At 37.0% G+C, this 22,275-nt stretch overlaps 1 protein-coding gene across 1 annotated transcript in view; it reads right to left on the bottom strand.

Moving 5' to 3' along the window:
• The window catches only part of LOC105210158 (Kv channel-interacting protein 1), a 33,566-nt gene extending 16,382 nt beyond the window's left edge, over positions 1-17,184 (bottom strand). The window contains exon 1 of the mRNA XM_011180955.3: positions 16,908-17,184. The gene's annotated coding sequence lies outside the window, so the exon portion shown is untranslated. The remainder of the gene's footprint in view (positions 1-16,907) is intronic.
• Positions 17,185-22,275: the final 5,091 nt, after the last annotated feature.

The following is a 22,275-nucleotide window of genomic DNA, read 5'->3' as shown; positions in this document are numbered from 1 at the left end:
AGCTGGTTGATGTCCTCGTAAGAGTAAAGGCTGACATCACCGCAATCCAAGAAATGCGATGGACGGGACAAGGACGGAAGAAGGTGGGTCCTTGTGACATCTACTACAGCGGCCATATAAAGGAGCGCAAATTCGGTGTGGGATTCGTGGTGGGAGAGAGACTCCGTCGTCGAGTCCTGGCATTCACTCCGGTGGATGAACGTCTAGCCACAATCCGCATCAAAGCGAGGTTCTTCAACATATCGCTGATTTGCGCCCACGCCCCGACGGAAGAGAAGGACGATGTGACCAAAGATACCTTCTATGAGCGCCTAGAACGTACCTATGAGCGCTGCCCCCGCCACGATGTCAAAATCGTGCTTGGCGATTTCAACGCTAGGGTGGGTAAAGAAGGTGTCTTTGGCACAACAGTCGGAAAATTCAGCCTCCATGACGAAACATCACCAAACGGTCTGAGGCTGATCGACTTCGCCGGGGCCCGAAATATGGTCATCTGTAGCACTAGATTCCAGCATAAGAAAATCCATCAAGCTACTTGGCTGTCCCCGGATCGAATCACTCGCAACCAGATCGATCATGTTGTGATAGATGGACGACATGTCTCCAGTGTTTTTGATGTGCGTACGCTTCGTGGTCCCAACATCGACTCGGACCACTATCTTGTAGCAGCTAAGATACGCACCCGCCTCTGTGTAGAAAAGCGCACACGTCAACAAACACAAGGAAGGTTCGACATCGAGAAGCTGCAATCACAACCGACAGCCGAACGATTTTCTACTCGACTTGCACTCCTGCTCTCTGAGAGCACTTATCAGCATCTCGGTATAAGGGAGCTGTGGGACGGCATATCAAACTCCTTACGTACAGCTGCAACCGAAACCATTGGCTTTCGGAAAAGCCAAAAAAACAGCTGGTATGATGAGGATTGTCGTCTCGCAGTGGAGAGAAAACAGACTGCCTACCTCGCAATGTTGCGATCGACCGCAACACGAGCAGGATGGGAAAGATACCGAGAGCTGAAGAGGGAAGCGAGACGCATTTGCAGAAAAAGAAAGAAAGAGGCAGAAATGCGTGAGTATGAAGAGCTTGACAAGCTGGCCGACAGGGGTAATGCTCGAAAATTTTACGAAAAGATCCGGCGACTAACTGAAGGTTTCAAGACCGGAGCACACTCCTGTAGGACCCCCAGCGGTGATCTAGTGGTTGATGACCAGAGTATACTGTGTTTGTGGAGGGAACACTTCTCCAGCCTGCTGAATGGCAGTGAAAGTACAACACCAGGAGATGGCGAACCCGATTCCCCAATCGACGACGATGGAACAGATGTTCCATTGCCCGACCGTGAAGAAATTAGAATAGCAATTACCCGCTTGAAGAACAACAAGGCGGCGGGGGCCGATGGATTGCCGGCCGAGCTATTCAAATACGGCGGCGAAGAGCTGATAAGGTGCATGCATCAGCTTCTTTGCGAAATATGGTCGGAAGAAAGCATGCCCGACGATTGGAATCTCAGTGTACTCTGCCCAATCCACAAAAAGGGAGACCCCACAATCTGCGCCAACTATCGTGGGATAAGCCTCCTTAACATCGCTTATAAGGTTCTATCGAGCGTACTGTGTGAAAGACTAAAGCCCACCGTCAACAAACTGATTGGACCTTATCAGTGTGGCTTTAGACCTGGAAAATCAACAACTGACCAGATATTCACCATGCGCCAAATCTTGGAGAAGACCCGTGAAAAAAGGATCGACACACACCATCTATTTGTCGACTTTAAAGCTGCTTTCGACAGCACGAAAAGGAGCTGCCTTTATGCCGCGATGTCTGAATTTGGTATCCCCGCAAAACTAATACGGCTGTGTAAGTTGACGTTGAGCAACACCAAAAGCTCCGTCAGGATCGGGAAGGACCTCTCCGAGCCGTTCGATACCAAACGAGGTTTCAGACAAGGTGACTCACTATCGTGCGACTTCTTCAATCTATTGCTGGAAAAAATAATACGAGCTGCAGAACTAAATAGAGAGGGTACAATCTTCTACAAGAGTGTACAGCTCCTGGCGTACGCCGATGATATTGATATCATCGGAAACAACACCCGCGCCGTTAGTTCTGCTTTTTCCCGCCTGGATAAGGAAGCGAAGCGAATGGGTCTGGTGGTGAACGAGGACAAGACGAAATATCTCCTGTCATCAAACAAACAGTCAGCGCATTCGCGTCTTGGCTCCCACGTCACTGTTGACAGTCATAACTTTGAAGTTGTAGATAATTTCGTATACCTAGGAACCAACATTAACACCGATAATAATGTCAGCCTTGAAATCCAACGCAGAATCACTCTTGCCAACAGGTGCTACTATGGACTGAGTAGGCAATTGAAAAGTAAAGTCCTCTCTCGACGAACAAAAACTAAACTCTACAAGTCCCTCATCATTCCCGTCCTACTTTATGGTGCAGAAGCGTGGACGGTGTCAACATCCGATGAGACGGCACTAGGAGTTTTCGAGAGAAAGGTTTTGCGGAAGATTTACGGTCCCTTAAACATTGGCAACGGCGAATACCGCAGAAGATGGAATGATGAGCTGTATGTGTTGTTCGACGACATAGACATAGTCCAGCGAATAAAAAGACAGCGGCTACGCTGGCTGGGTCATGTTGTTCGAATGGATGAAAGTGCCCCAGCTCTGAAAGTTTTCGATGCAGTACCCGCTGGTGGAAGCCGAGGAAGAGGGAGACCTCCACTCCGGTGGAAGGACCAGGTGGAGAAGGACCTGTCTTCACTTGGTATTACCAATTGGCGCCAAACCGCCAAAAGCAGAGATGCGTGGCGCACTGTTGTGGACTCGGCTATAACCGCGTAAGCGGTTTCTACGCCAGTTAAGAAGAAGAATATTATATAATACACAATTTGACCAACATATTCGTCATATATATTGTATAAAGTCCATTGAAAGTTGGAAACCCTAATATTAGGTTAGAAGCACCGAGGTCCTCATGTTCGATATATGGGGCCTTGAAAACCTATGGTCCGATTTCGGCGAGTTTTAAAATGGGGCTGCCCCACTATAAACGTAGTATTTGTGCAAAGTTCTGCACGGATATATTCACTAGTGCTTACTTTATATATTGTAAAATAAACGATTCAGATCGTCTTCAAAGTTCTGGTATATAGGAAGTAGGCGTGGTTGTGAACCGATTTGGTCTATTTTCACAACATATCATTGGAATGTAAGGAAACTATTACAAACCAAGTTTCATTGAAATCGGTCGAGTAGTTCCTGAGATATGGTTTTTGACCCATAAGTGGGCGATGCCACGCCCATTTTCCATTTTGTAAAAAAATCTGAGTGCAGCTTCTATCTGCCATTTCTTATGTGAAATTTAGTGTTTCTGACGTTTTTCCTTAGCGAGTTAACCCACTTTTAGTAATTTTCGACCTAACCTTTGTATGGGAGGTGAGCGTGGTTATTATCCGATTTCTTTCATTTTTGGACTGTATTAAGAAATGGCTAAAAGAAACGACTGCAGAACGTTTGGTTTATATAGCTTTATTGATTTGCGAGATAAATACAAAAAAACTTATTTGAGGGCGGGCCACGCCCACTTCTTCAAGAAAATTACATCAAAATGCACCCTAATGCGATCCTGTGTTCCAAATTTTATTTTAATAACTTTATTTATGGCTTAGTTATGACAATTTATGTGTTTTCAGTTTCCGCCATTTTGTGGGCGTGGCAGTGGACCGATTTTGCCCATTTTCGAAAGCAACCTCCTTAGGGTGCCAAGGAATATGTGTTCCAAGTTTCATTAAAATATCTTAATTTTTACTCTAGTTATCGCTTGCACGGACAGACGGACAGACAGTCAGACGGACAGACGGACGGATTTCAAATCCACTCGTCATCCTGATCATTTATATATATATAACCCCATATCTAACTCTTTTATTTCTTGGTGACACAAACAACCGTTATGTGAACAAAACTATGATACTCTGAGCAACATGTTGCGAGAGTATAAAAATAAAAATAATTTTAAAAAATTAAAAAAATAAAAAAGATGTTTCTTAAAAAATAAAAAATACGTCGAAAACGTTTTTAATGACGAAATATTTTAATAATATATTATTAATATATATACATGTATGTATATCATTAACGAGTATTTTCTTTGACAACCTATATACCAAACCTAATTTGATTGATTCTATACGAAATGGAACTTGTGATATATGTAAACATTTTATAAGTAATATAAAAACCAAAAAATTATAAAATATTTGACCATTCTACCTGATGACAACCTAACCGTAAAACTACCTTAATATACATATATATATATATATATGTATATATGATTCTAGGTAATAATAAAAATAATTTTATATGAATACATCGGATAGTACATACATACATATATAGTTATATGTATATCTACATACCGATTTGATTGTTGTACAGTTTTGCATAAGCAAAAGTCATGTTCTTTACTGACTTTTATTTGGCTCTTAAAATTAATCACACATCAATTTGCACGTTGTTATTGTTAAGAGGAATTCTACAAACTAAATAAAACTGCCTGCACTTCGGAACGACTTTGAAAAGTTTACGCTGCAACAAATAGTGGCAATAATGCTTGAAAAAATAAACGAACATATAAGAAAAACTTGTGGCAACCACTTTTATTATAATTAAGAGCGAAAATTCCCATGAAGATCGTTAAAATAGCTGGAGAATTGTTGTGCAAACACAACACAACAACACATTAAAAACTTAAGTCAAACAAGTATGCAAAAACAAATGAAAACATTAATAAAACTCAAGAATAACTGAAACCAAAAAACGGGTATAAAATGCAAAACTTAAAGGAAAAGCGTAAATTTAACAAGCGTACGTATGTTGTGGTTGTAAATTGTGGAACCAGGCCAAACGCAGCTGGTTTTAATAGTGACGCCATTAAAGTGTCAACGGCAAACGCAAGTGTGACATTTTTACCCAACAACAACGAAACAAGTAATAAACTTAGTTAGCGCCGTTATTGGTGCCAATTATAAGTTGTCAACACAAGATCGACATTCGACATATGCACAGACGTTTACGAGGGTGGGTTGATAAGTGTGTATATTGTGTTCATTGGAACAGTATTGCATTTTTGAAAATAAAAACGAGTATAATGAATTTTGAATGAACATCGATCTTATTTTGCCTTTGACAGGCCAGGTGTACATTAAATCAGGAAATAAATCAGAGAAATTAGAATATCCTTTGAGTCAACTGATAAATACTGGTTTTGAGAAATCTTCAAATACAATTTTGAATTCTTACTTTATGCCATTATGATATCAATAATTTCTCAGATCACACTATTATTTCATATCGTTCTATACAAGTATTGTAGCCAATTTTAAAGGAAAATCAATCAAAGGGGAGTTGGTCTATGATTCGGTAAATTCTACATATCTCAACATATAGTAATAACAATTTCGCCATAGTATTGGGAGGACCTTAGAGAGTAAATTCCATGAAAATTATATCAATTTTTTTATTCTCAACGTAGGAATCCAACGCAGGATCACTCTTGCCAACAGATGATACTTTAGACTGAGGAGGCAATTGAAAAGTAAAGCCCTCTCTAGACGAATCAAAATCAAACTAACAAGTCGCTATTATCCTGTCCTGCAGAATCGTGGACGTTGTCAACATCCGATGAAACGACACTAGGTTTTCGACAGAAAAGTTTTGCGAAAGATTTATGGTCCTCAGAACATTGACAATGTACGCGTTATGAGACGACATTGACATAGTTCAGCGAATAAAAAGACAGCGGCTATGCTGGCTAGGTCATGTTGTCCGAATGGATAAAAATCACTCCAGCTTTGAAAGTGTTCGTTGAAGTACCCGTCGTCGGAAGCAAAGGAAGGCCTCCACTTCGTTGGAAATATCAGGAGGAAAACGACCTGGTTACACTTGGGAGTTCCAACTTGCGCCGAATTGCGAGGGACAGAGAATAATGGCGAATAATTACATACATGCATACATTATATTAGTTTTGCTTTTTCCATTACCTTGAGCAGACGTGAGTTTGAATGAATGATAGTAACGAAATTTAGATCGAAAAAAAAGATTCCTAACCAAAAGGATATATGTACAGTAAAATAATTTTATGCATGAAGCTTATTTTAAAGTATTCATAATGACCAATTCTTATCGAACCACCCTCGTAATACATGCTCGCTTAAACTAGCACCCAAGCAGCCAATCAACTAGAAGAGAGCCGAGTATGGGGAGTAGAATAACAGCGATCGCACTATAGGAGGAGTTGGTAACCATGCTGAAGCCTTCGTTTAATTTTTATTTGCTTAACTGAAGCCTCTGGCACACATACATACATATACTATGCACAAGTATGTAAATATGTGAATATATTTGCATGTGAGCTTTGGTAAGCTGGACATGCACGACACACCCATTATCAAATATATGTATGAGCACGCTTTCACTTGTATAAACACACATATTTATATTTAGCCATGAATACATACATACACACATATATGTACATATGTATATCGTGTTTTATTCGCGAATATTTGTTTATTCAGTCAAACACTTAGCAAATATCATAATAGTCGAGCACAAATGAAGCGACGGGGTGAAATGAACAGTACTATTTTATGTTAGTTATTTATGTGTGAATGACTACAATGCGAATAGTTACGTATACTTGTGTGTGTGTGTGTGTGTGTTGGCGTGCGAGTTTAGTAACGCACACAACTTTTACAACTTTTATAGCTAGCTTATGGTTGGAGGCGCCAGTTAGAGTGTGGTTTGTTGTTGGTTAGAATCGTGGCGAGAGTTGGTCCTTCCTTAAGCGTAAATTTGCATTTTTTATTTGTTTTGTTCTGCTGTTTATTTGTTCTTTCATGTAACATCGATTTTTCATGCTGGTTATTTTTTTTTTTTTGTTTTTTGCTCTTTACTGTTTTGTACTGCTATTGTTGTTGTTTATTTTTTAAAACGTGTCCAACTTAGCACAGCGTGTCGGTTACGAATGACAGTTGGTCAATGCCATTCTTGTTGGGTGGAGAAGCGCTATAATGAATGAAACTTGCGTGGGACTATAGTGGCCATTCATTTCATTCCATCAAATGCTAGTTATAAAAATAAATGATTTTTTGTGATTAGAACATGGTAAAAATAGTTATGCGGAAGTTATTGATACGGAGCACATTATGGAGAAGGCACGTGTTACGGTGCATGTTGTTTTATGAATATATATGTATATGAATATATGTATGTATTATTTTTAGCGGCGATTTATGTAAGGAATACATTTAAAGTATATATAATCTTAAACTCACAAAATTATTTGTTTGAACCAGTTATATTAGAGAGTTATTTCTACATATAATATCTGGACTTTGTTGATAGTTTGTTAGCTAAAATTGTTCAGTAAAATTTCAGATTGTAATAATAGTTTGTCCACACAACAATCGAAGATGAACAAGGCTATGTACGGGTATAACCGAACAATTAATTTATATAATTATACTCTCGCAACAAATGTTGCTAAAGAGAGTATTATAGTTTTGTTCACATAACGGTTGTTTGTAACACCCAAAACTAAACGAGTTAGATATAGGGTTATATATAACAAAGTGATCAGGGTAAAGAGTGGAGTTCAAATCCGAATGTCTGTCTGTCCGTCCGTCCGTCCGTCCGTCTGTGCAAGCTGTAACTTGAATAAAAAGATATCTTGATGAAACTTGGCACACTTATTTCTTGGCACCATAGGAAGGTTGCTTTCGAAAATGAGCAAAATTGGACCACTGCCACGCCCACAAAATGGCGAAAACTGAAAACACATAAAGTGCCATAACTAAGCCATAAATAAAGCTATGGAAATAAAATTTGGTATGAAGGATCGCACTATGAAGGGGCATATTTGGATGTAATTTTTTTGTGGAAGTGGGCGTGGCCCCGCCCCCTACTAAGTTTTTTGTACATATCTCGCAAACCAATAGAGCTATATAAACCAAACTTTCTGCAGTCGTTTCTTTTAGCCACTTCTTAATACAGTCCAAAAATGAAAGAATGATGATAACCACGCCCACCTCCCATACAAAAGTTAGGTTGAAAATTACTAAAAGTGGGTTAACTCACTAACGAAAAACGTCAGAAACACTAAATTTCACATAAGAAATGGCAGATGAAAGCTGCACTCAGATTTTTTTACAAAATGGAAAATGGGCGTGGCGTCGCCCACTTATGGGTCAAAAACCATATCTCAGGAACTACTCGACCAATTTCAATGAAACTTGGTTTGTAATAGTTTCCTTACATCCCAATGATATGTTCTGAAAATAGGCCAAATCGCTTCACAACCACGCCTACTATCTATATACCAGAACTTTGAAGACAATCTGAATCGTTTACTTTACAACATATAAAGTAAGTACTAGTGAAGATATCGGTGCAGAACTTTGCACAAATACTATGTTAATAGTGTGGCAGCCCCATTCTAAAAATCGCCGAAATCGGACCATAGGTTTTTAAGGCCCCATATATCGAACACGAGGACCTCGGTGCTTCTAACCTAATATTATGGTTTCCAACTTTCAATGGACTTTATACAATATATATAACGAATATGTGGGTCAAATTGTGTATTATATAATATAAATAAAGTTAAATAAATAAATTGCGAGAGTATAAAATGTTCGGTTACACCCGAACTTAGCCCTTCCTTACTTGTTTTATTATGAGAAACATGTACATGTAACTTGACCCATAAGACTATCACTTAATTTTGATTACTAAGATATCTCACATATTAAGTTGGCAAATATCTCCCTTCCGCCTTTTGTCTCTCGAATTTCGCGGCTATGTGTAAAGCGGTACAGAGCTCGTATAAGACAATAATATACATCTTTGAAAGGTCTTGACATAACCTACAAAACGGCGCTAAGCATGATGAGTTTGGATATTGCGTTCAACAGTTAGAGCGGGTGAATACGACACTATGGATAAGCCAGCCGGCGGAAGACCTGTGATGGCGAATACCAATCAAATCATGGTGAACATCGAGTTAGACTGGCATGTGGCATCTCGTGACATCACCCATGAGATGGGAGTTAGTCACCAAACTATTTTAAACCATCTGCAGAAGGTTGGATACACAAAAAAGCTTGATGTTTAGGTGCCGCATGATTTGACGCAAAAAAACCTTCAGGACCGAACATGCGATAAGCTGCTGAAACGGAACGAACTCGATCAATTTTTGAAGCGGATGATGACTGGCGACGAAAAATGGATCATATACGACAATATCAATCGAAACCGGTCGTGGTCGGAGGCCGGTGAATCGTTTGGTGGGATTGGAAGAGAATCATCCACTATGAGCTGCTTCCATATGGCCAGACGATTAACACGATCGACCAGAAGCGTTCAGAAAGGGTGGCTAACAGGAAGGGTGTAGTGTTCCACCAGGACAACGCCAGACCACACACTTCGTTGATGACTCGACAGAAGCTACGGGAGCTCGGATGGGAGTTTTATCGCACCGTGAGATTAATGGTGTTTTGAGGGATGGTACACTATCACTTTGAAATGCTGGGGAATGGTTTCGATTTTTCAGAGCGCGTGAAAACGACACTATGGATAAGCCAGCCGGCGGAAGACCTGTGATGACGAATACCAATCAAATCATGGTGAACATCGAGTTAGACTGGCATGTGGCATCTCGTGACATCGCCCAGGGGATGGGAGTCTGCAGAAAGCTGCATACACAAAAAGATTTGACGCAAAAAAACCTTCAGGACCTACACTATCACTTTGAAATGCTGGGGAATGGTTTCGACGATTCAGAGCGCGTGAAAACGACACCATGGATAAGCCAGCCGGCGGAAGACCTGTGATGACGAATACCGATCAAATCATGGTGAACATCGAGTTAGACTGGCATGTGGCATCTCGTGACATCGCCCAGGGGATGGGAGTCTGCAGAAGGCTGCATACACAAAAAGATTTGACGCAAAAAACCTTCAGGACCGAACATGCGATAAGCTGCTGAAACGGAACGAACTCGATCAATTTTTGAAGCGGATGATGACTGGCGACGAAAAATGGATCATATACGACAATATCAATCGAAACCGGTCGTGGTCGGAGGCCGGTGAATCGTTTGGTGGGATTGGAAGAGAATCATCCACTATGAGCTGCTTCCATATGGCCAGACGATTAACACGATCGACCAGAAGCGTTCAGAAAGGGTGGCTAACAGGAAGGGTGTAGTGTTCCACCAGGACAACGCCAGACCACACACTTCGTTGATGACTCGACAGAAGCTACGGGAGCTCGGATGGGAGTTTTATCGCATCCACCATATAGCCCGGACATAGCGCCAAGTGATTACCACCTGTCCCTGTCCATGGTGGTGTAAAGCTGAACTCAAAAGAGGCCTGTGAAAAGTGGCAGTCCGAGTCCTTCGCAAATAAGGAGGGGGGCTTCTACGAGGGCGGTATTATAAAGTTGCCGTCTAGATGGAAACAGATAATCGAACGAAACGGCGCATATTTCAACTAAATCCGATTACTGTAACATTTTTTTTATAAAGCATTGAATAAAGAAGCGGAAGGTATATTTGCCAAGATAATATTAATATATATACGGTTTGAACCCTATTAGATGTTTCAAAACCCTTCGCCGAAATTATGACCCGATTTTATTTATTTAATTTTTGGCCCACAGACACACTATTAGAAGAAAAAGATTTCTTCTGAATTTCTTTAAAATATCTAAGACATTTACCGATATTTTCGTAAAAAAAAACAATCCAATGACACTGACGTCTTCATGTTCAATATCTAGGGCCTTGAAAATGTATAGTCCGAAAATTGTTAAATGAGAGATGCCACACCTCAAATGCAGTGTTTGTGTAAAATTTCATTCCGTTATCTTCATTAGTTCTTGAATTCAAATTTGTATTACATGGGAAGTTAGTTGTTAACCGAGTTCGCCTACTCGATTATTCCATCGGTAACATCAAAGTGTTAAGACCCTCGTACGTTCCAAATTTCATTAAAATTAGTCGAGTAGTTCCTGGGATATGGTTTTTGATCCAAAAGTGGATGACGACACCACCATTTTAATTTTTTAAAGCACTCTTAATGCAGCTTTTCCATGTTTACCATACAATTTAAGGTATGTGGCGTTTTTTCTTTCCACTTTCACTTTTAGTAGTTTTGAACATAATCTTTATATGGGAAATAGGCGTGGTTATAATCCGATTTTTTCCATTTTCATGCATTCGTTTTCAAGATATATGCATATATACAAAAAACTTAACTCTATTTATGGTCTGTATAAATTTTCGGTTATCGCCATTTGGTGGGCGTGGCTGTGGTACGATTTTGTTCATCTACAATACCAATCTTAATTTGGTACCAAGGAATTAGTACACGTATTTTAACAAGATATCTAAACTTATATTCAAGTTATTCAACTCTTTTCTTTGTACAACATGTTGCGAGAGTATAAAATAGCTATCTGGGCAATATGAACCACTTAATTGGTGGCTATCGCTTTAAAACCTATTATACAAGTACGAGCTGCATTATTAGCTGACTTGACGTCATTATTGCTGCCTGTATATCTGCTAAAATCGAATTTATATGAATGTCTACCTTAAATATACACCTTCATCAAATGCATTCCAGCATTTAATTAATCCTTTCGATGATATCAAATTTCCATATTCAAACTGCTAATCTAACTACTCGGCATCACGTGCCACAGCATAGTGCCTGATATGTGCTATTCTTAGTTCACGATAATTAGGTCACAAGCTATTTGCATTGCAATGTAATTAGCCAATATTCGTATTACATTCTATTCGTATGTAATGATGTACACATGTGCTGCACCAATGAGAATTCAAATAGCATTTGTGAAGGCTGAAACTATCAAATTCCCAAATGCATTCTTCAAAAAAAAATGTTAGCACACACATTACACTCTTTGTTTCTTTTTTGCCATCATTACTTCTTTGTTTGCGCACATTAATTTGATATCTCTTTTTTTGTTTTTTTTTTTCTCTTTGCCATTAAGCCTGTTATTCAAACCCCCAACTGTTTCTGCTTTTAATTATTTCGTAACTAAAAATAAACTTTAGGTCATGTTCATGATTGCAGCAAAAAATGCTACCGATAATACTGCTTGCGTACGATGGCAAATACACATACTCATTGCGAAATTAATTGAATGCTCGATTATCGTAGCTAACGGCGCTTAGATCTGACCGCTGGTGAGTAAGAGTTCAGTCTCAGTCTTGTGTTCGATTCATACTTAAGCTTAAAATAATCGACTTCGTTTCATTACTTCTGAGCTCCCTTGTCTAAAAATATTTTATGAAACCAAAGCAATCAACAAAGTTGGCGAGTTGAATTCGGTTAAAGGATATATAACAATTTTAACACTATTCAATTATATCAGTTTATGTAATTTATACCAGTTTATCTTCTTCGATCCGTCACTCTCTATGTTTCTATACAACGAATAAATTCTGATTATGAAAACATTAAGAGAATTAAAAAATGTCAGCCTTTGTGTTGAGTGACTATTTTCCTGCAGACTCTGTATTATTATCACTATTAGAGAGGTCAACGCACCTGCAATATACATATTAAATAATTGTGGTATATTTAAATTTAAAACCAAATCAAGGACTCGAATTTCACATAATAACATTCACAATTCTTGTGGTTATTGAATTTATTATTAATATACTATAATTAGAACCAATTTTAATGTGCATATGACTTACATACATACATATATTGTATTATATTCGACCATATAATAGGCATGTGGTATTTATTTCATTTAAATTTGCAGAAAATATCCAGCTGGCATACTCACATATCATTCTACTCATATTTTATGACAATTTAAGTAATAATGCAGTCAATAGTGACAAGTCTAATGGTGCTCTAAGTAGTATATAGTTAATATAGTTGTCGTACAATTTTAAGAATTCGCTATAGTATAACCATTGGATTCGCTTATGGTATATGGTAACAGGTGGATTTTACAGAAAATGGCACACAATTATTCTCAGCAAAGTGTGTGGTCAACGATTAAGCGAACAGACAATGCCATATGTGTACCTTTATCACAAATGAGACCCCGTGGCACAGCGTTGATTGCAATGTACAGTAGTACGCATGCATATATAGCTCAAATTATACTGAGATCAGGTTAGGTACCATTCCAGTTTGGTTTACCAAAGGTATATTAAGATTCTGGTTGTTAACCTGCATGTACCTAACCTGTGAAAGGTCCATTGATCTAGCACTGAAACGTAAGAGCCCAACGGAGCCCCTACTCGTTCACAGCATAGTGTAATTGGAACACGGGTGGCCTTTCTTGCGAGCTCATAAGCAGCACTGGAGTTTCCAGCGATTCCGCTGTGTCACGACACCCAAACAAATCTGATGGTGAAATAACTTGACTCTATCGATAAAGACCTTAGATTCATCTTAACAAGCTTTGAGCACACATTTAGTGAGGACAGAGCCATAATGAATGTGTGAATACTCACCTCCCCAAAGGGGACGAAAAACCATATGTAATTCGCCTGACAAAGAAGACGTAAAGAAACTCAGCTAAGAATCTAGTACAAATCTATACTACCATTATAAAGAGGAAAGATTTGTATGTATGTTTGTATTGAATAAACTCGAAAACTACTGTGCCGATTTCAAAAATTCTTTCACCATTGGAATGCTACATTCACCCCGAGTAACATAGGCTATATTTATTGCTGGAATCTCAACTTTCTGGAAATAGTTTCCAGGTGAGGGTATCAAAAAGACTACGTGATGGAGAATCTTAATCTGAAACTGAAAATCGCTTAACAAAATTTCAAAACCTCTCTAGTGCGCGTTTGAGAGTCGAGTACGGAGTGTGTGCAGCGGCTTGAAGAACAAAATATTAGAAATATACAAGATCGCAGTAGGCCGCGGAACTCTGAGCGTTCCCAACGCCTTCATATTCACAGAGAAAGACATCGGACACCAAAGACTAGAGTTCGTAATGAAATTTTATCTCATTGTAAATAAAATATAATTTCATGTTCGAATTTTTTTCATTTTACTTTTTTAAAATGAACCCACGCAAGAAACCGGAAAGTACAGACATATGTATATAAATATGTAAAAACTTATAATTTTCGAAATGTTTGTTTAAACCCGTGCTCCGGCTTGAGCGGTATATGATAAAGATATATGTTTTTATATTTCAATGTGGGTGAGTCCAGCATAGATCAATGAATTAAAATTTTTATGCACATGACATGATTTTTTATAAAAAATTTGGACTACTAGAATTTTGTCGATTTTAAAGATAACAAGAGCATATGTTTGTTAAAATAAACGAGATTTAGTACAGTAAACTTCTATATACCGTAATTTATAATATAAATGAAGTTTTTCAAATTTTCTATAATAGCGATTGCATTTCGACACCAAATTCAAGCTCCTGAGTGATTTGGAACTTTTTTATTTAATTCTTAAAATTATCAAATTTCAATTTCGAACTGAAATTTAAAATTTAATCCTTTGATATCCATTCAATATTTTAACCCCCTCCGTACAGAAATGTAATATGTATTTATTGCAATTTAATGAAGGTCAGCACAATTCTACTCGCAATCCTCACCTCCACGTAGAAGCTGCTCAATAATATATTAAAAGCATTGCAATATGTTTATTTAACACTGCATGCCTACAATACGAGTATGTGTGTGTGTGTGTGATGGTGTGTTAAATAGCCTACAGTGCCTACCACCTATCGAGGCTCGGGACGAAAATATTTGCACACAATTTCCACATGCCGCTCCTCCAACCCCCCGCGCATAGGCTGAATATTTGTGCAGGTTGTCGATAATCGCTTGTTGGTGTACTCATTTCACCTGTCGGTCTACTGCTTAATGGCTGGCGTGTTTCGAGTAATTCTAGTTATTCGAAAGCATTTTCACCACTAAGTATATGCGCGTGTATAATTTGCATTAAATGCGTTAATTATATTTATTTAATGTATATGGCTTTTAATATAAATGATTTAGAGTTTTGCAATTCGCTCTTACTTACGATTGTGGTGAGTAATAGTACTAGTCTATTGACATTTTAAAAGTAAACTATGCAATTTATAAAAAAAATTTCTTACAAATAAAAATTTTTTTAATTAATTTTTTTTTTACAAAAACATTTTTCTTAAATTAATTTTTTTGTTAAAAAAAAATTTATTTAATTTTTGTGATTTTTTAATTTTTTATAAATAATTTTTAATTATCGATGTTTACTTTATGCGTAGATTTATTTATTTTTATTATTTAAAATTTATTACTAAAAAATTATTTTATTTAATTTTTCGATTATTTTATTTTACTAAAATAATTTTTGTTTGTCTATTTAACATTTTAATTCCACTAAAACACTCCAATATCATTTTTTTTAACAAATTAAGCTACATTTTTATTATTTTTTGTACTTTTCCATTACTTTTTCGCATACTTTATGTTATTTTTTAATACAATTTGCTATTTTTTATTTAAACTATTCATATTTTCAAAACTGTTAATTTTATTGTTAATCTTACGTACTTCATTATTTTTTTCGTTTTTTTCTTGATTTAATTTCTGCATTTACATCGTTGGGTGTGATAAGCTGCTTTCGTTGCTATTTTAGTTGTTGTTATTTTTATTTTTAATACTTATAGAGGCATGTGTTTGTTGCTGTTGTATTTGGCACTTGAACTTGCTTAACACCTTGTGGAGCCCTACTGGCTGTTGTTGATGGCCAACCAACTTTTTTTTGCGTTTCCTTCGCTTTACGCTCTTTATTTGTGGCTTCTTCTACATGCTATGCTGTAGTCTGCGCTGCGAAAAACTGTCATAACACACACACACACTCATACGCCTGTATGAGGAAACATTGAAACGTCGTCACTTTATAAAATTGTAATTGCTGTAACAATTTCTCTATCAATTTCTTCTCAAATAATTCAATTATTTATTTTATTTATTTAAATATTTCCATTTATTTCACTAGCAGCCGCCACAGCGATACCTGCTATATGCCACAACCACATGCACACACACATGTCCGCACAAATTCCATACTCGCCGTCGTTTGCAAACTTTTCATTTTTGGCATTTTTCTCTACTTCTTTGTATCCGTATACAGATCTATCTGCTTACATTACGATTTCCACATCATCATTTGCACAGCATCGCGTCTCTCTTTCAACACCGCTTTGCGACTATCTTCTGGGAACCCCCACACCTATGCGCTCACTCGCCCGCTTTATCCCTGGCAGCAACTCGCTTTGCCGCCGCCATAACGCCCACAAACCTTCATACATACACTTACACAAGCGTCCAGCTGCCTTTGATAATTACAAAATTTTATTTGTTTTATTGCAAATATTTGCAGAAAGCTGTCGACGTCGCTGCCTCGAAACGCGCGTGAGAAATAGAACTTCAACGCACAGCAACAGCAGCTCAAGCAAATAGAGGCTGAGACAAAAAAGACTTTACTACTGTGGCATCTTCGGCCTTCCACTTGGAAATTTGTACCCTAACATTGCCGTTAGCAAGCCCAACAGATAACAGATAAAGCTGAAACAGAAACTGACGCAGCCAGCAGCAAGGTGACGAGGGAGCAACTGTGGCTGTGGGCGCATACACACAACAGCTGAAAAATATTTGCTAACTTTAAATTTGTTTCACGCTGCTGCTGATATTAATTCAAAGCGTCGTTTTCAGTTAACCTTTATTGCTAAAACGCATTCTTGATTGCATTAAATATGAGAAATAAAAATCATTTTTTTTTCACACAAATTCACACGCACCGCTTGTTTATGGACACCCACGTTTTCCAATCGCAGCACTTTGCTGGTGAATAAATTAAATAGATACCGACGCACCGTTTGTGCCGAGAGACAAGCCTACGCGTACGCAAGCAATCCAAACACACAACTGATACTAAAATCCACTCATTGGTGCTTGTCGCGTTGCTACCACAGCCGTCTAACCGCTGCTACCGAAGCGTGTAGCCCTGTTAACGCTGACATTGACGTCGCTGCGCCTCCAACTGTCGCATGTCTATTTAGTTTTTTTATGTTTAAATACGAGTACTCACTCGTATCGACGATTTCAATTACACAAACATTTCGCGGCCTTATGGGAGCAGCGTTTCCTGCGCTCAGCCGAAGTTCAAACGAGAAGCCTTGCCGAACAACCCTCTGAATTGTTTCTATTACTTACTTTCCATAAACGTCAATGCGTTGTTGTTACATTTTTATACTTTATCAGTGATTGTTGGCACTACGAAGCGTTAGTGGAGAGCTATAGAAATAAAAATTGGGCATATTTAGATAGAAACTTCAATGAAGTCTTTGTCGAAGTTCGTCCTTCCCTTTGTAAGGCACCTGGAGAAGCTACTAACATCTGTGATATTTTTTTTTTTTGTAAAATTTCTTCGACTTGTTTTTACATTTACATGACATTTCCAAGCTAGGTAACTTGTCGGCTTTATGTGTGCAAATATTTATTTGTTCATTTGACGTACAAGTGCGACTACTTGGCATTTCAAACGCTCTTGAGAGCTTTTTAATGTCAGTTAGTTACCCTCTGTTAATGTTATCATTTATCTAACTGAGTAAGCGCGTACTTCAACATTAACAGCGCCCGCTGGCTCTGTTGTTAAGGCTGGATATATTGCCATATATGTAGATATATCGTGGACATGCTTGCCATTCAGCTTAGAATTTATTTTCGAAAACTCTTTAGATACTATTATTTTCAATGATATTAAAAATGCACTCAAAAGCTTCAAACTTCGTTTGGCAAAACAAAAAATATTAATTACAAACTTGGACTCTTAAAATTATTCGAATAACCTGAAAACCGATTATTCGAATATCCGGTTTTTAACTGTTCGTATAAATATTAACCGATTAATACTATTTGAATATTCGTTCTACTGCGATTATTCGTATAGTTGCTCTGCTGCGAGTGTTTAACTAAATGAAAATTGTTTGAAATCCAAAGAGCTTTTGATTTTTGTTTGTTTTCGTGAGTTTCACTTTTTTCAATAAAAATAAGAAAATGTATGAACTTGTACTATTCGAATAGTCGACAACGAACGGTTAATCGGATAGTCGGAAATAAGCGGTTAATCGAATAGTCGACGACTTACGATTATACGGATACTACAAACCGAATATAATTATTCGAATAATACCCTATCCGGTTAATCCCGTCGTAATCGAATATTCGACGACTTACGACTATACGTATACTACAAACCGAATATTATTATTCGAATAATACCCTATCCGGTTAATCCCGTTAGTCGAATACCGAGATCATGACACTGTATAGATTTTCACTACCCACTGAGTTGACATGCACTCCACCAACTCGGCGAATGCTAATCGGGAAAAGAATAATTGTTGGTTGGCAACTCTAAATGTGTAAGTTTCCTTAAACACCCTTATTTAACCTGCGTGTTCTCGCCATTTTCCAGTTGTGAGCGCTGTCCATTTGTTTGTTTATGATAAGATTTGCTATATGCTTGTATTTGTTGTACTCCTTCGTTTTTTCACTCTTTTGCACGTACAAACTCCACTGAAGTTACGAAAGTTAGTTGAGGTTATGTGACGTATTAAAATGACGTGTTTACTGTTAGCAAGAAGAGGAAATGTATGTATTTATTGGAGTTTTTCCAACTCTGTTCAACAGGTCGAGTTATTTTTATTAAAAAAAAAAAACTTTAATGAAACAAATCAAATCTATTGCTAATTCCAAAGTATTAAAAAACGCTGTTAAATATGGAACTCATATTCCTTCTGAAATATTCAAAATTAAACTCTAAAAATACCGTGTAAGTTCGTGAAATCATAGAACGATGTCAAATTTCATTCAAATATTATAATTGTGACCAGTCAAGGGTGTTTTTCATTTTTGTCCAAAAAAAAAATGAGATGACATGTCAAAATGTAAACTGTTGAAATTTTTATATATCTATACTCTCTCTACCATCTCGCATCAATATTGTTGAATGAAAAATTTTACCACTGTATCGTTCAGGTGAAGGCAACACAATATGAAAACTATACTCTCCATGATACGGCTGGGCCGATTTAAATGAAATTTTGTGTGTGTCTTCAGCTAGATTGAAGAATAGTTTGTAGTCACACTTCGGTCCAATTTTAATAGTGCATTTGGATAATATGGATGAATCAATTGTTACTGTATAGAAACCGCCGAAAGGTATATAGTATAAAATGTGATGGGCTCAAAAACAAAAAAAAATGTTTATCATAAATTGTTTTCATAATTAGTCTAGAATACGGTATGAAGGTAATTTTAATAAATTCGAAGTCGTTTTAAAGAAACAGCAGTTAAAGAAAAAGCTATCCGATGAATTCAGTTGGCAGCTAGAAACTTGGAACGCGTTTTTCTCAAAACACTGTTTTTCAAACTTTCCTCAATCGTTTCTCAGAAACGGCTTAACCGAATGACTTAAAAAACGATTACAAAAACTTGGATTTTTTTATAGCAAATTCGAACATTTTTTCAAATGTTTACCAAAGTCCAATTTTTGGTATATTCCCTTGATCGTAGTGCGTTCCATGCATTTAAGCTTACAGATTAAAATGACGCTAAGTTTTTTCTGTTTCCGATAAGCCAATCAGCCGGAATCGTGGAGGAAGTGCGAGCCCATTTTTTCGAGCAGGGGGGTCAGAACGCTGTAACGAATGTTTTACACAATATTTTTAGCGGAAAATTTTGATTTATATTGTATGTAATATGTTAATATATGTTAATAAATGATAATAAACTTAAGTCTATATCTATTTACTGATCGTAGAAAAAAAATTCTAAAAAATCATTAAGTATTAAGTTTGTCACGAAGTTTGTAACACCCAGAAGGAAGCGTCGGAGGCCCTATAAAGTGTATATATAAATTATCAGTATGTTGAACTGAGTCGATTTAGCCATGTCCGTCTGTCTGTCTGACCGTCAGTCTGTATATAAACGAGCTAGTCCTTCAGTTTTTAAGATATCGTTTTGAAATTTTGCAGATGTTATTTTCTCTTCAAGAAGCTGCTCATTTGTCGGAGCTGCCGATATCGGACCACTATATCATATATCTGTCATACAAACCGAACGATCGGAATGAAGAGCTTGTATGGAAAACATCCGCATTTTACTACATATCTTCACGAAATTTGGTGTGAGTTATTGTTCATAGAAATAATTTAATCTCCGAAAAAATTGTTCAGATCGGTTCACTATAGCATATAGCTGCCATACAAACTGAACGATCGGAATCAAGGGCTTGTATGGAAAACTCCCACATTTTACTACATATCTTCACGAACTTTTTTTGTGAGTTATTGCTCATAGAAATAATTTAATCTCCGAAAAAATTGTTCAGATCGGTTAGTAAAATGTTTTCTTTTTTTTCACTTACTTTTTCTTACGTCTTTAGATTTGCTTAAACACACAGTTACTAAAAGAAATGCACCTGTGAAGGGTATATTAGCTTCGGAACAGCCGAAGTTAACGTTTTTTCTTGTTTTAATATAATATTGAAGTAATATTTTTCACACAATTATAAAGGTGAAACTTTTTAAGTAGCTGCGTCAGTTTCTGCCCTTCGCTGAGATTCAATTGTCCAAATAAAATAAAAATAAGAAAAAACTACTTTAATTACGCACACATGTCATACATACACTTATGTGGTCCACTCGGTTTTACAATAAAAAACCCAGCACTTACTTAAATACGCGCCCATTTTACTTTACACGCGTCTATTGCTGACAAACAATGCCAACTTAGCGGCTATTCAAGAGCCCATTTCTTTAATTTGACAATGTGTGGCACTTAAGAATTGTCCAAAGGCATGCAGATGTATGTATGTATAGAATATATTTTTGCAAGCACATGTGGCAAAAAGATTGTGCGACACTTGCACTTTCTTGTAAGAATAAGTGTCTACATAAATGTTTTAATTTCAGTTGCTTATTTTTATATATATTTAATAATTAAATGAATTGTATATAATTTTATATACATATATATATACACACACATTACACTCAGCGCCTAATTTCAACCAAATTGCTGCGATCATACCATGGCGTATACGTAACATTTTCAAAGCATTGCAATATTCGGTTCATAATGTTACTCATACGCACTGTGTGCCACAATCGGCAGGCCAGTGAGTATTAAAGTAGACAATTCTAGGAATTAAATTGAAAATATGATTTTTATAATAGCATATTATATTTATTGAAAATTGGATTAATACAACTGATTTTCTGCACTTCACGGGATAGTACATGCAACAAAAAACAACAAAAACTAATAAAGAAGTGTTGAGGGGGGTTCAGTTAAGCCACATTAGATGAAAGTCTAGACACACTTGATCTCACGCCTGTAAAATTCGATATACTAAACTTCAGCGTAACCTCAAAAACTAAATAAACCTTACCGGGGTCAGTGACCTTGGATCGAGGTTTGTTTTCATTTTGAGCGAGGCCAATGATGTTTGGCCGAGTTCAATGTGCTTTGGTCGAGATTTGTTTACAATTTAGGGGGACCACGTGAGGTAAGAGTCACGTGATCAGGTTTGGTTACATGGATCATGTGAGTTTCGGTTATTAACATTTAAGTTATGAAGAGTAAGTAAGGACAATTCTTAATATGTATTTCTGGTTCCATTGATGGAACAACAGGTTTGAATAGGTTAATCCAGCCTGAAGGTTAAATATATAGTCCTTCAAAGTATTTTTGTCGATTGCTACGAGTTGATAGTTCAAGAGAATTCTTTTTCAGCTTTGTTCCTGCTTTCATTCTTTCAATAAAGTTTTCATATCCAACCAAATTTAAATGTTTAATGAGTTTCCTTTAAAATTATACATTGCATACATTTAGGAGCATCATATCTCACAAGTGCTGGAATTACGTTTTCAATATATAATGAATTATGATTTTATTTCAATATATTTCTCGCGTCTAATTTCGAAACGTGGACAATTTTTGTGAACTAATAACTTAAAATTATTGTTAATACAAAACAAACAAATAAATAATTCAAAATATGTATGTATAGAAATAAAATTGAATACAAATGATAAAAGAAAAAGAGTTATACATATGCAGCTATATGTATATAACTAAACGATATGGAGAGGCAATATA

Source organism: Zeugodacus cucurbitae, chromosome 2 (genome assembly GCF_028554725.1).
Source record: "Zeugodacus cucurbitae isolate PBARC_wt_2022May chromosome 2, idZeuCucr1.2, whole genome shotgun sequence".
Classification (NCBI taxonomy): Eukaryota; Metazoa; Arthropoda; class Insecta; order Diptera; family Tephritidae; genus Zeugodacus; species Zeugodacus cucurbitae.
Note: the sequence above shows the minus strand (reverse complement) of the source record. Positions and strands in the feature narration are given on the sequence as shown.